Below are 14982 nucleotides of genomic sequence, written 5' to 3'. Positions count from 1 at the left end.
GCACATATGAGAAAGCAATTAATGAACAACTAAGGTGATGCAATGAAGAATTGATGCTTCTCATCTCTCTCCCTTCCAGTCTGTATGTCCCCGTCTGACTCTGCCACAAAAAAAAAAAAAAAAAAAAAAAAAAAAAAAATATATATATATATATATATATATATATATATATATATGATGGTTAACAATTAACAACATGATAATAACAATGAGGGGGTTTGTGGTTTCTGCTCTGATGGGGTGACTGCCCTGAGGATGCTGGGAAAGATTACTCTTACATGTCTAAGGTATGTTATCACACCTGTTATTGTAGGTGCAAGAGGACAACAGGCCCAACTGAGGTAAGTGCGGACCTTTGTCAGAGAAAAATACCAGTCTAGAGCATGACCACCTGCTGTGACTCACTGTTAGTTGGGAAGTTTTTTATTTCAGACCATCCTATGTGGTTACTGTAGGTTCTGAGTTTTCGCAAGGACACCATGTAGGTCTCCCCTGAACTTGTCAGGTTCGGCATGTGGCACCCTCTTCGTCCACGATGTGTATATAAATCACCGGGGGAACTTAAATTGTAGGTTCTGATTTAGGGAGCCTGGGGTAGGGCCTGGGATCCTGCATTTCTAAGACGCTCTTGGATGCTGCCGCCGCATGATTCTAGAATGACCTCACCCCGTGCTCTGGGCCCTTCAGTGCATGCTGTATTTTGCACATATAACTGCTATAACCTGCTCCACCGGGTGTACCCGTGGGAGGCGGGGCCTCTCCCACCTAATAGAAGATGTGGGTCCCTTTGTGGTTCAGCCTGGCTTGTCCAGAACCCCAGTCTCCATACCTCCCCTTGGCTCCTTGACTTTGCTCTTTGACAGCTGCTGCTGTGCCCCAGGCTACAAGGACCATGGCGGGACAGCCAGGAGGGAAGATAGCTTCCTCATTATCCACAGGTGTGTGTCAGAACAGTCTACTTCCTGTTTCGTGTTGAGACTCACTAACCTGGACATTTTTATTCCTCAAGGTTTATTTCTGGTAACTTTAGTACACCGCCACCCCCTTCCCCCTATCGGGGAACCATACTCTGATTCTTGGAATCTGTGGGCTCCTGTTGAAAATTAATCTATCTTTTCTTCTTCCCTCTTCCTCTTTCCATTTCTGGGGTTTCTGGGAAAAGCAGAAAGTCTATAATAAGTCACAAAAGATTTGACTATACCCTAATCACTGGAAAAAGATTGCTAATTTGTATTACGATGACCTTCAAAGATCAGCTGCTGCCTGACCTGTGGTGGCACAGTGGATAAAGCGTCGACCTGGAAATGCTGAGGTCGCCGGTTCGAAACCCTGGGCTTGCCTGGTCAAGGCACATATGGGAGTTGATGCTTCCTGCTCCTCCCCCTTCTCTCTCTCTCTTTCTCTCTCTCTCCCTCTCTCTCTCCTTTCTAAAATGAATAAATAAAATTAAAAAAAAAAGATCAGCTGCTTTCCGGTGAAGAGAAACTACCCTCTGCTACAAGTGTATTTGCTTTGTAATGTCCTCATATTGTTTGTGTGTGTGTGTGTGTGTGTGTGTATTTCAGTTCCAACAGATTCTGCAAGGGCAGGAACTTGTCTGTAGTTATTTTGTGTTTCATCTCTGCATTTATTCATTCAACAAATATTTCTTGAGCACCTGCTGTGTCCCTGGCAGCATACTAGGGGTGGGGATACGTAGTGAATGAGACAGATGCAGTCCCTCCGCTCGTGGAACTTAAAGTCTGGCCAAGGAGAACAGGCGATTACAGAGAAGCGTGAGGTGCTCTGAGTGTGAATGCGGGACTGTGGGACGACAGAATACTCCTTGGAAATGAAACTTTTTTTTTTTTGTATTTTTCTGAAGTTGGAAACCGGGAGGCAGTCAGACAGACTCCCGCATGCGCCCGACTGGGATCCACCCGGCATGCCCACCAGGGGGCGATGCTCTGCCCATCTGGGCCCTTGCTCTGTTGCAACCAGAGCCACTCTAGCACCTGAGGCAGAGGCCACAGAGCCATCCTCAGCACCCGGGCCAACTTGGCTCCAATGGAGCCCCGGCTGCGGGAGGGGAAGAGAGAGACAGAGAGGAAGGAGAGGGGGAGGGGTGGAGAAGCAGATGGGCGCTTCTCCTGTGTGCCCTGGCCGGGAATCAAACCCGGGACTCCTGCCCGCCAGGCCGATGCTCTACCACTGAGCCAACCAGCCAGGGCTGGAGATGAGACATTTTTATAGGCTTCTAAAGAATGAGTTAGAGCTGCCTGACCAGGCTGTGGTGCAATGGCTAGAGTGTCAGCCTGGGATGCTGAGGACCCAGGTTCGAAACCCTGAGGTTGTCAACTTGAGTGCGGGCTCATCTGGCTTGAGCCCAAAGGTTGCTGGCTTGAGCAAGGGGTCACTTGCTTGGCTGGGGCCACCCCTCAGTCAAGGCACATATGAGGAAGCAATCAATGAACAGCTTAAGGTGCCGTGACTGTGAGTTAAAGCTTCTCATTTCTCTCCCTTCCTGCCTGTCTTTCTCTCACTACAAAACAGAACAAAAACAACAAACACAAAAAAACTGAAGTTCTGAGACCCTGGCCGGTTGGCTCAGCGGTAGAGTGTCGGCCTGGCGTGCGGGGGACCCGGGTTCGATTCCCGGCCAGGGCACATGGGAGAAGCGCCCATTTGCTTCTCCACCCCCACCCCCTCCTTCCTCTCTGTCTCTCTCTTCCCCTCCTGCAGCCAAGGCTCCATTGGAGCAAAGATGGCCTGGGCGCTGAGGATGGCTCCTTGGCCTCTGCCCCAGGCACTAGAGTGGCTCTGGTCGCGGCAGAGCATCACCCCCTGGTGGACGTGCCGGGTGGATCCCGGTCGGGCGCATGTGGGAGTCTGTCTGACTGTCTCTCCCCGTTTCCAGCTTCAGAAAAAAAACAAAAACAAAAAACAAAATTGAGGTTCTGAGAACACACCAATAGACTCCCATATTGAGAAACACTGAATTAACTTTGTCACCTCTGTCTCTTCAGTGATCCCTGGTGGTGACCACTGTGACCATAAAACCCAATACAAGCAGGCAGGTGCTGAAACTTCTAAAAAAAAAGTAATCCAAGTGATCCAGAATGAATATAGTTATTTTTTTTTCTTCTTTTTTTTTTTTTTAGTTATTTTTTTAAAAGCTGACCCATCAAATGAAAACACAGAATTTAAGTTGTATCAGAGGACTCAAGTCCCCAGAGAGAAATCCATGGATCTGCGGACTCCCCCCAGGACTCCATTGGAGAAACTCGGGACCAGGAGGGAGCCCAGGTGTGAAGATTCAGAAATAGGGGAGAGCAGAGGCCATCTCCCGACACGTCCCTGAGTGACTGTTGACTGACTCACACCGCTTCTCTCTCCTGGCTCCCTGCCCCTCGAGTGTCAGGATTCTGGGGCTCAGCTCTCTGGGAATAGCCCCGAAGGTGTCAGGAAGAAGGAGGGAAACAGCCAGGATAATTCTGCTCCCCAGGCCTGGCTAGAGAGTACGGGGTATGAGGACGACACAGAGAGAGGAGAGCAGGTGGAAAATTGCTTGCCTGTTGGGATGGAGGCTCGGCCTGGGGAGTGAGGAAGCAGCGATGTTTCTCTCCTCTCTCCCTTCAAGATTTGAGAAGAGAAGAAAAGGAACTTTCTTCCCCTAGTGACCGGGCTCAATCCCACCCTCTCTCACAGGTGTCCCAGGCATCCTCTGCTCCCCCGTTTTTTTCCTTTGGTGGCACAGAGACTAACCTCACCAGCATCAAAGTCTGTGGGTGCACCTGGGACATGACTCACCTCGTCCCTAACCCGCCTGCCCAGCCTCAGGTGAGCAGGGCAGGAGGGAAGAACAGAGAGGAGCCTCCGGAAAGAGAGTGAGGTTATGGGAGACTCTGGGGGAAGAAAGTCAAAGACTTTTTTTTTTCCTCCCTGGCTGCTGAAAGATCGGCTGCCATTATGAATGACACAGTAACCGTCTGGACCAGGACGTGCATGACCAACAGACGACTTCAGCTAAAATGCGGTCGTCATGCCCTTCACCCGGCGAAGGCGACAATACCTAGGACAGACATTTGGGAAGAATTAGTCAAAATGTAGCCAAGGCCACGTCATATGTCATCGTGGTGTTTGGATTCAGAACCCACGAGTGGGGGCAGGACAACCGGCTTTGGCGTGATGTATGTATGATTCCCTGGCTTATGCAAAGAAAAACGGACCCAAACATTGACTTACGAGGCATGACGTGTATGAGAAGAAGGCCTCAAGAAAACGGCAAAGGGAATGTCAACAGAATGAAGAAAGTCGGGGGTGGGGGCTGCAGTGTCGGTGCTGGCAAAGCCGGGGCTGGACAACATCTCAGAGGAGGCTCAAGTCCGAGGGGGCTTCTCTGGCCTCTGTTCTTTTCTTTTTTTTCTTTTTACTTTTTTTGTATTTCTCTGATGTGAGAAGTTGGGGGCAGCAGACAGACTCCCGCATGCGCCCAACCGGGATCCACCCAGCATGCCCACCAGGGGGCGATGCTCCGCCCATCTGGAGTGTTGCTCTGTTGCAACCAGAGACATTCTAGCACCTGAGGCAGAGGCCATGGAGCCGTCCTCAGCACCCCGGCCAACTTTGCTCCAATGGAGCCCTGGCTGCAGGAGGGGAAGAGAGAGACAGAGAGGAAGGAGAGGGGGAGAGGTGGAGAAGCAGATGGGCGCTTCTCCTGTGTGCCCTGGCCGGGAATCGAACCCGGGACTTCCACACGCCAGGGCTGATGCTCTACCACTGAGCCAACTGGCCAGGGCCCATCCTCCATCCTTGTCATGCTCACTAGAATGAATTCAGAAGACAGAGTGCAGCGTTCAAGTGAAGCAAGCAGTTTATTAAGTAAAGCTCTACACTCAGCACAAGGCACAAGCAGGCAGCTCAGCTAGTCTAAGCACCCCGCCTGTTGGGGTCTTAAGAGTTACATATACTCGCCTGACCTGTGGTGGCGCAGTGGATAAAGCGTCGACCTGGAAATGCTGAGGTCGCCGGTTCGAAACCCTGGGCTTGCCTGGTCAAGGCACATATGGGAGTTGATGCTTCCAGGTCCTCCCTCCTTCTCTCTCTCTGTTTCTCTCTCCTCTCTCTCCCTCTCTGTTTCTCTCCTCTAAAAAAAAAATGAATAAATAAATAAATTAATTAAAAAGAGTTACATATACTCTCAGTTTCAAGGGCTTGTTTCCATTATCGGGTCTAGCCTGTAGGGTTTCAAGGCCGTCTGGACATCTGGTGATTTGGTTTTGGCAGACCTTAAGACTGCTGACTCCTTTTATCAGTGGGTGCGATACCCCCCACTCCTGCCTGGTAGCAGTCTATCCTACCTAACAGAAGGAATAGAGATTCTTCAGTGAGACCCTGGCCAGGTAGCTCAGTGGGTTAGAGCACTGTCCTGACACCCCAAGGTCGCAGGTTAGATCCCCAGTCAGGGCACGCACAGGGGTCAGCCAACGAAAGCATAAAAAACTTGTCTCTCTCTCTCTCCCCCTCTCTTGAAAAATCAATAAAAATAAAAAAATTAAAGATTCTTCAGTGAATTTATCTGTGGTGGTTGTGCATATTTTTCATCAGAGGATTAATAAACTAAGACCTTTAAAAAAGAAGAAAGTAAAAATACATCTGGGATAATGAAATGACTTGGGGGGCTCTACTGATTCTGTGGGCTGTGATTAAGGGACAAGAACCCCATTCTGAAATAGTACTTCCCTCTTCCAAGGGGGCACTAATGCCTTGCTGAGGATGGGTCTGAGGGAAAACCCTCTATCTGACAAGTTTCTTTTTTTTTTTAATTTTTTTAATTCATTTTTTTTTAGAAAGGAGAGAGAGAGAGAGAGAGAGAAGAGAGAGAGAGAGAAGGGGGGAGGAGCTGGAAGCATCAACTCCCATATGTGCCTTGACCAGGCAAGCCCAGGGTTTCGAACCGGCGACCTCAGCATTTCCAGGTCGGCGCTTTATCCACTGCGCCACCACAGGTCAGGCTATCTGACAAGTTTCTTAAAATTTACCTGGAGCCCTGGCCGGTTGCCTCAGTGGTAGAGCATCGGCCTGGCGTGCGGAAGTCCCGGGTTCGATTCCTGGCCAGGGCACACAGGAGAGGCGCCCATCTGCTTCTCCACCCCTCCCCCTCTCCTTCCTCTCTGTCTCTCTCTTCCCCTCCCGCAGCCAAGGCTCCATTAGAACAAAGTTGGCCCCGGGCGCTGAGGATGGCTCCATGGCCTCTGCCTCAAGCGCTAGAATGGCTCTGGTTGCAACAGAGTGACGCCCCAGATGAGCAGAGCATCGCCCCCTGGTGGGCATGCCGGGTGGATCCCGGTCTGGCGCATGTGGGAGTCGATCTGACTGCCTCCCCATTTCCAACTTCAGAAAAAAAAAAAAAAAAGATGGCCCGGGCGCTGGGGATGGTTCCTTGGCCTCTGCCCCAGGCGCTAGAGTGGCTCTGGTCGTGGCAGAGCGATGCCCCGGAGGGGCGCAGCATCGACCCCTGGTGGGTGTGCCGGGTGGATCCGGGTCGGTCGCATGCGGGAGTCTATCTGACTGCCTCCCAGTTTCCAGCTTCAGAAAAGTACAAAAAAAAAAAAATTTACCTGGAAATATCATTTTACACCCTACCCAAAGTCAATTCTTTCCTTCCTTCTTTTTGAGTCTCCTCCTTCCAAGGTGGTTCTGAGGATCTGGCCACATACTGCTACTCTCTGCCTTATTCCATAAGGGCGTTGCTGTTGTTTTGCCTTCATTGAAGATGTCACTTGAGCCTGACCTGTGGTGGCACAGTGGAAAAGCCTCAACCTGGAACGCTGAGATTGCCGGTTCAAAATCCCGGGCTTGCCGGGTCAAGGCACATATGAAAAGCAACTACTACGAGTTGATGCTTCCTGCTCCCACCCCACGCCTTAAACTCCATAAATAAAATATTGAAAAAGAAAAGATCTAATTTGATGGCAGAACCAAGGAGAGGTCCAGGAGCTGAGTAATCTGTGAGCGGGTGGTGGTTTTGTAAATGGATGAAGTAAGGCTTCTTTCTTATTCATTGAATAATCCCCGCTCAGTACTCAGAATTCACCAGGGAAACATGGAGATAAATACAGAGATTCCCCACCAGTGGTCTAATAAGGGAAAAGAGTCATATATATTTTTTGTCCTTTTAATTGAATTTTTTGGGGTGACCTTGGTTAACAGAATTCTACAGGTTTCAGGTGCACGGTTCTACGACACATCACCTGTAAGCCTGTATTGTGTGTTCACCCCCCCCCCAAGTCAAGTCTCCGCCCATCACCACTTCTTCCCTCACACCCCCCTCAAGCTCCCCACATTCCCCTGGGGTAAAGAGTCATTTCACCAGAGCCCCAGATTCAAGGGCAAACGTGGTAAGTGGCAGGGAAGTCGTGTCCAGCTGGGGGTGATCCGAGAAGCAGGCCGGGTGGCTGAGCCCTGGCGGAGGGCGGTCAGTATTGTGACGCGCTGAGACCCAAGGGTGGAGCTGCAGGTGGAGAGAGCCTGGCAAGGCAGGAGGGGTAAGGAGGGGGGGTTCGGAGAGGGACGCCCCTTCCCACCCAGTGTCACCCGTCTGCCCGCGGCAGGTCCGTCTCCGCTTCCCCGGAGTGTTTGCCCGTGCTGCCCTGTCACAAGGCTTCGAGCGGGTCAGCTGGTGGGGGGTTTGATCCTCACACTCCGCTGTGTTTCCTACTCGCCACCTGGAGCCATATGGCGCCCTTGCTTTCTGCCACTTGGCATCAGCGTGCGGACAGAGATCCTAGCTTTCCAAAGAGTGTGAGTTCCCCTTCTGTTTGGCTTTGGTGGTTTCTGTGGTTTTCTTTCTTTCTTTTTTTTCAGTTCTGCTGGGATTTATGTCAAAAGTGTTCCTCCTCCTGTTTGCTCCCAAAGCATTTGGCTTGCCCTTCCCTTCTCGGCAGGGTTTTTGGGCAGGACGGGCAGCCTTTAACCACAGTGCAGTGTTCAGTGACCAGAGCCGCTCTTTACCGAGCCCTGACTGCATTATGGCCACGTACCTCTCGTGTGTGTCACGCCATTTTCTCCTCGTACAACTCCAGGAGCTACCTGTCTTAGTCATTCGACACATTCTTGTGGAGGACCTCCTCCGGGCCAGGGCCTCCTCCGGGCCAGCCCCTCCTCCGGGCCAGGACCACCTCCGGGCCAGCCCCTCCTCCGGGCCAGGACCTCCTCCGGGCCAGCTCCTCCTCCGGGCCAGCCCCTCCTCCGGGCCAGGACCTCCTCGGGGCCAGAACCTCCTCCGGGCCAGCCCCTCCTCCGGGCCAGCCCCTCCTCCGGGCCAGCCCCTTCTTCTGGGCCAGCCCCTCCTCCGGGCCAGCCCCTCCTCCGGGCCAGGACCACCTCCGGGCCAGCACTCCTCCAGGCCAGGCTCTGTGGCAGCTTCTGGGAATAAGGCAGTGGGGAAAAGGTCTGCACCTCTTTTGGCTTATATTCAAGTGAAGTGTGAAAACCCATCAGGAAAGTAGAATGTCAATCTTGTACAACCAGGAAGTATTAGATAAATAAATTAATTACATCAAAAAAAGAAAAATGACACGGGTGAATGTCAGGCAGTCACAGAGGTGTGAACCCAGTGAGGCCCGGCCAGGGAGTGGCCCAGGGGTGCAGAGTCCCGCTGTCAATCAAGTGACAGGAAAGCTCCTTACCGAGGGGACGGTGGGGCAGTCATCAGTGATGTCAGGGAGCACACATGCAGGTATCTGAAGGAATGTGCCCAGAGAGGAAACAGGAGGCCTGGCCTGGCGTGGCACAGAGGGTAAAGCGTCGACCTGGATTGCTGAGGTCGCTGTTCGAAATCCTAGGCTTGCCTGGTCAAGGCACATATGGGAGTTGATGCTTCCTGCTCCTCCCCCTTCTCTCTCTCTCTCTCTTCTCTCTAAAGTGAATAAATTTTTTTTTTTTTTTTTTTAAACAGAGGCAGAGATAGACAGGGACAGACAGGAACAGAGAGATGAGAAGCATCAATCATTAGTTTCTCGTTGCGCGTTGCGACTTCTTAGTTGTTCATTGATTGCTTTCTCACATGTGCCTTGACCGTGGGCCTTCAGCAGACAGAGTAACCCCCTGCTGGAGCCAGTGACCTTGGGTCCAAGCTGGTGAGCTCTTTGCTCAAGCCAGATGAGCCCGCGCTCAAGCTGGCGACCTCGGGGTCTCGAACCTGGGTCCTTCCACATCCCAGTCCAACGCTCTATCCACTGCGCCACCACCTGGTCAGGCGTGAATAAAATTAAAAAAAAAAAAAAAAAAGAGTGCCAAGGCCCTGAGGCAGGAAGGAGTTGGGTTTTTATGCTAAATTCCTACCAGCTAGCAGAACAGCAAGGGAGCCAGAGCGGGTTGAGCAGAGAGGAAGGAAGGGGAAGAGGGAGAGAGGGTGCAGTCCGAGAGGTGGGGACAAACGAGACTGTCGGCTTCCCGGCCAAGGCAAGGAAGGGTTTGGGCTTTGTTGTAAGTGTGATTGAAACCTTCAGAGGGCTGGAGCAAGGGGAGTGATATCACCATAACAATTTGAAAGGTCCCTCCGGTTTCTGCCTGGAGGAACGACCCTGCCCCTCAAACATGGAAGCAGAAAATCCAGTTAAGGGGCTTAGTCATGGGAGCCTACTTAGGGTAGGGAGCGGGCCAAGGGCGGAGCCCCGAGGCCCTCTCGGGCTCAGGAGTCCGGAAGAGCAGCGGGAAGTCTCCGTGGAAACAAGAAGCAGCAATGAGGAACCTGGGAAGACTTCCTTTAGTTGAATCCACAAGGAGTACTTGAAGTGAAGAAAGCATTTCAAGTAGGAGGGAGTGATCCACTGTGTCCACTGCTGTTGATGTCTCAACTGTGGCATATATGCCATGTATAACGAAGGAAATGAACGTCAGGCAGCTCAAGAAATGAAACCTCCCTGCTCTTGTCGAAGTTCCCTGTGTGTCCCTCTGCACCAGAATTTCCCACTCACCAGCCTGACCTGTGGTGGCGCAGTGGATAAAGCCTTGACCTGGAACACTGAGGTCGCTGGCTTGAAGCCCTGGGCTTGCCTGGTCCAGGCACATATGGGAGTTGATGCTTCCTGCTCCTTCCTCTCCTGCCCTTCTCTCTCTCTCTCTCTCTCTTTCTCTCCCCTCTAAAAATGAAAACACCAAGGGGTCACCACTTTGCTGAATGTCATGCTCCTCCTACTAAGTGAGTCGGCAACGAGGTTATTTATTTATTTTTCTTCTCAAAGACAAGTTATACTATGTCTGTGTGACGATGGGCATGTTTTGGTAAAGAGGGGAAAACTGATTATGTGGGAAAGATATGGGATCATTTCGAGAGTCCGCTTCTGAGCAGGTGAGAAGGGCTGGGGTCCCAGCACTACAGGTCGTTGGTGCTGGGCCCAGGTCGGCTTCTCCTCTCCGTGGTACCCAGGCAGTGAGTTACGGGAGAGATGCAGGGGCCTGGTGGGTTTGGGGCGGAGGCGGTGAGAAAGTTCTCTTTTTTAAGGTTTCTATATTTCTCACAGAAATCAGAGGAAAGCCTGCCGTCTTGTGAGGTTGTGGTCTCCGGTTTGGGGAACGTGAACCGACCGACCGCAGAAGTGTGGGCAGGCAGGCCAGGCCAGGCCGAGAGCCCCGGGAAGTGAGACCACTCAGGGTGACTGGGTTTTCCCCCAGAGGTATTCAGCTGTTGAGTGCCGGCGTGGAACAGGCAGAGTCGGATCTAAGCCGGGATAGAATGTGTTAGAGCAGCGGTCCCCAAACTACGGCCCGCGGGCCGCATGTGGGCCCCTGAGGCCATTTATCAGGCCCCCACCGTACTTCTGGAAGGGGCACCTCTTTCACTGGTGGTCAGTGAGAGGAGCACAGGATGTGGATGCATCCTGTGCTCCTGGAGTACTGTATGTGGCAGCGCTGCAAAGTGAGGCCTCGCTCACGTACAGTACTACTTCTGGTGACGCGGGATGCACGCGTCACAGCTCCGGAAGCACGTCATATCACCTGTTACGGCTAGCAGTGACAAATATGGAACTGGACATTGACCATCTCATTAGCCAAAAGCAGGCCCATAGTTCCCATTGAAATACTGGTCAGTTTGTTGCTTTAAATTTACTTGTTCATTATTTTAAATATTGTATTTGTTCCCATTTTGTTTTTTTTTACTTTAAAATATGTGCAGTGTGCATAGGGATTTGTTCATAGTTATTTTTATAGTCCGGCCCTCCAGCGGTCTGAGAGACAGTGAACTGGCCCCCTGTGTAAAAAGTTTGGGGACCCCTGTGTTAGAGGGAAGAGGCAGGGCTGAGAGGCAGTTATGGTGTTGGGGGGGGGCTCCACTGGGTGAAGGGGGGAGTGAGAAATGGAAGCCATCAGGCATCACAGAAGAGTGAGAGAGGGTTCAGGGGATGGGACGGAGGCCCAGGAGGGACTGAAGAATTTTTGGGATGGGGGATCTGGGCAGAGGAGGGGGTGACCTGAAAACACTGAAGAGATTTTGAAAGGGTGGCTGTTGGGCAGATAAAATATATTATGCTCACTTTGTTAAAGATGGCGCTGCCCACGTGGAAGCCCCTTGCCCAGGTGATATTAATGTGTGTTGGGGGCTGGCTGTGGGCAGGCAGGATCCTTGTAGCCTGGGGCTTGGTTTTAGGATTAAGCCTTTCCCACCCTTTTTTTTTTTTTTGTATTTTTCTGAAGCTGGAAACGGGGAGAGACAGTCAGACTCCCGCATGCGCCCGACCACGATCCACCTGGCATGCCCACCAGGGGGCGACGCTCTGCCCACCAGGGGGCGATGCTCTGCCCCTCCGGGGCGTCGCTCTGCAGCGACCAGAGCCACTCTAGCACCTGGGGCAGAGGCCGAGGAGCCATCCCCAGCGCCCCGGCCATCTTTGCTCCAATGGAGCCTCGCTGCGGAAGGGGAAGAGAGAGACAGAGAGGAAGGAAAGGGGGAGAGGTAGAGAAGCAGATGAGCGCTTCTCCTGTGTGCCCTGGCCGGGAATCGAACCCGGGACTTCTGCACGCCAGGCCGACGCTCCACCACTGAGCTAACCGGCCAGGGCCTTTCCCACCTTTTTTGATGTGGGGTGGTACAATCCCATCATGCCCCAGATAAATGACTTTGTATTAGAGACTTCCCTATTTTGTATATTGAATTAAAGGTTTTGATTTCTGCACTATAAAATGGGGACAGAACAGGAGCTTGCTCTTGTTTCCTGAGATTAATATTAGAGAGGAGAGCAGAGAAAGGCCACGTGGAGGAGGCCAGGAGAAGCAGCCAAGATGGTGGAGTGTTGAGTGAGAAGCCAGTTTGTGCAGAGTTTGTGCAGAGAGAAGGAGATGGGGAACAGAGGTGAATAAGTCTGGTGAGCTAGAAACCTTTGATTCTAGGAAACTCGGATAAGTCAGTAGCTTTGTGAGCACTGAATGAGTGGGTTTTGCAGCCCAGTGTGTGTTTTTACTTGCCTGCTGAGTGCAAGCTAGGATTAAAGATGATGGCCCTCCAGTTCTTGGCTCCGTTGTTTCATTACCAACTGTCCAAATCCAATGTGAACCTGCATGGGCCAGGTGGCTGTGATGGTGGCCGTTATTGGTGACAACCAAGTGCAAGATTGGGCCCAGGGAGGGAGTGGCTAGGGAGGGGGGAGAAACATCATTGCGGGTACTGAATCGTCCTGGAGGAGCGGTGACCCGAATGGACTCATGGGGGAACCAGAGCTCCGGGTAGAAGTTACAGGGGTCAGAGCTGCTCTGGAGGGCAGAATCTTTGCTGATAGGGGTGCAGGAGGCACCATGTTGACAGGGAGTTGAGGTGAGGTAGAAGGAGACTCCAGTGGAACAGTTCCTCCTGAAGGGGACTTGGTGTGAGGTGAAGAGGGCTGGGAGGAGTCCTTTTCTTTTCTTTCCTTTTCTTTCTTTCTTTCTCTCTCTCTCTCTCTCTCTCTCTCTCTCTTTCTTTCTTTCTTCCTTTCTTTCCCCCTTCCTCCCTCCCTTCCTTCCTTCCTCCCTTCCTCTCCTTCTTTCTTTCTTTCTTTCTTTCTTTCTTTCTTTCTTTCTTTCTTCCTTCCTTCCTTCCTCCCTTCCTCTCTTTCTTTCTTTCTTTCTTTCTTTCGAGAGGGAGAGACAGGGAAACAGACGAGAAGCATCAACCTGTATTTGCGGCACTTTAGCTGTTCATTGATTACTTCTCATATAACCCTTGACAGGGGTGGGGGGGAGCTCCAGCTAATCCGTTACCTCTTGCTCAAGCCAGCGACCTTGGGATCATGTTGATGACCCCAGGCCCAAGCTGGTGAGCCATTACTGAAGCATGATGAGCCCGTGCTCCAGCCAGCCACCTGGGGCTTGGAAGCAGAGACCTAGGCTGAACTGCCTGACCAGGGCCTTGGGAAACGGGGAGAGTCGCAGGCAGCTGAGTCTTTCTCTGCCTGACCCCTTTCAGTTCAGTGGGGTTCAGAGAGGCTCCATCAGATAAGGGTCTGAGAACCAGTGAGAAGTCAGATTTGGCTCCTGCGTTCACAAGGGAAGGTGAGCACATCGAGATCTCAGATGGGGCCCGACCTGTGGCGGCGCAGTCGATAAAGTGTCAATCTAGAATGTTGAGGTCACTGGTTCAGAACCCCAGGCTTGCCAGGTCAGGGCACATCCTACTCCTCCCCACCTTCTCTCTCTCTCTCTCCTCTTTCTAAAATAGAGAAATAAAATCTTTAAAAAAATAAAATAAAAATAAAAAGATCTCAGATGGGAAGGGATGGGGGTACAGATAACCTCAATAACGAGTAGGTTTTGGATCTGGATGTCTTTCTCCTGGAGAGAGCTACTCTGATTGAGGCCACACCTTCTGTCCTCTCCCCTCTCCCTGGGTGGTCCCTGTAGTGAGGCCCATGGGAATCACCTGGAGATATCTTTAGAAAATACTGATGCGCCCTGGCCAGTTGGCTCAGCGGTAGAGCGTCGGCCTGGCATGCGGGGGACCCAGGTTCGATTCCCGGCCAGGGCACGTAGGAGAAGCGCCCATTTGCTTCTCCATCCCCCCTCCTTCCTCTCTGTCTCTCTCTTCCCCTCCCGCAGCCAAGGCTCCATTGGAGCAAAGATGGCCCGGGCGCTGGGGATGGCTCCTTGGCCTCTGCCCCAGGCGCTAGAGTGGCTCTGGTCGCGGCAAAGTGACGCTCCAGAGGGGCAGAGCATCGCCCCCTGGTGGGCAGAGCATCGCCCCTGGTGGGCGTGCCAGGTGGATCCCGGTCGGGCTCACGCGGGAGTCTGTCTGACTGTCTCTCCTAGTTTCCAGCTTCAGAAAAATACAAAAAAAAAAAAAGAAAATACTGATGCCTGCTTGACCATGGTGGTTCAGTGGATAGAGTGTTGACCTGGGATGCTGAGGTCCCAGGTTCGAACCCCGAAGGTGCTGATTTGAGCCCAGGATCGCAGATTGACTATGGGATGATCCCATGGTCCCTGGCTTAAACGCAAAGGTTGTTGGCTAGAGCCCAGTGTCGCTGGCTTGAGCAAGGGGTCATTGGCTAGGCTGGATGCCCCCCTCCCCCATCAAGGCACGTATGAGAAGCAATCAGTGAGCAACTAAAATGACTCAACTATAAGTTGATGCTTCTCATCTCTCTTCCTTCCTGTCTGTCTGTCTGTCTAAAAATATATATAAATATATATTTTTTTATTATTTATTTTTTACATTTTATTTATTCATTTTTTTAGAGAGAGGAGACACAGAGAGAGAAAGAGACAGAGAAAGGAAAGAGATAGAAAGAACAGAGGGAGGAGCAGGAAGCATCAACTCCCATATGTGCCTTGACCAGACAAGCCTGGGGTTTCGAACTGGCGACCTCAGGGTTCCAGGTCGACGCTTTTACCCACTGCGCCACCACAGGTCAGGCTATATAAATATATTGATGCTTGAGCGCCACCCCCAGAGATTCTGACTTAATGGGTCCAGATATAACCAGGGCTTTGGGAATTTTACATGCTCCCCAGATGACTAATGCAGGGGTT

The 14982-nt window shown here is 51.8% G+C and overlaps 1 long non-coding RNA gene across 1 annotated transcript; it reads left to right on the top strand.

The window, feature by feature from the left end:
* Positions 1 to 511: 511 nt before the first annotated feature.
* Positions 512 to 4945, top strand: LOC136319762 (uncharacterized). The gene is made up of 3 exons (XR_010728203.1): positions 512 to 938; positions 3688 to 3819; positions 3936 to 4945. It is a non-coding gene; the product is annotated as an uncharacterized lncRNA (long non-coding RNA).
* Positions 4946 to 14982: the final 10037 nt, after the last annotated feature.

The sequence above is a fragment of the Saccopteryx bilineata genome, chromosome 1, assembly GCF_036850765.1.
Source record: "Saccopteryx bilineata isolate mSacBil1 chromosome 1, mSacBil1_pri_phased_curated, whole genome shotgun sequence".
Lineage (NCBI taxonomy): Eukaryota > Metazoa > Chordata > Mammalia > Chiroptera > Emballonuridae > Saccopteryx > Saccopteryx bilineata.
Note: the sequence above shows the minus strand (reverse complement) of the source record. Positions and strands in the feature narration are given on the sequence as shown.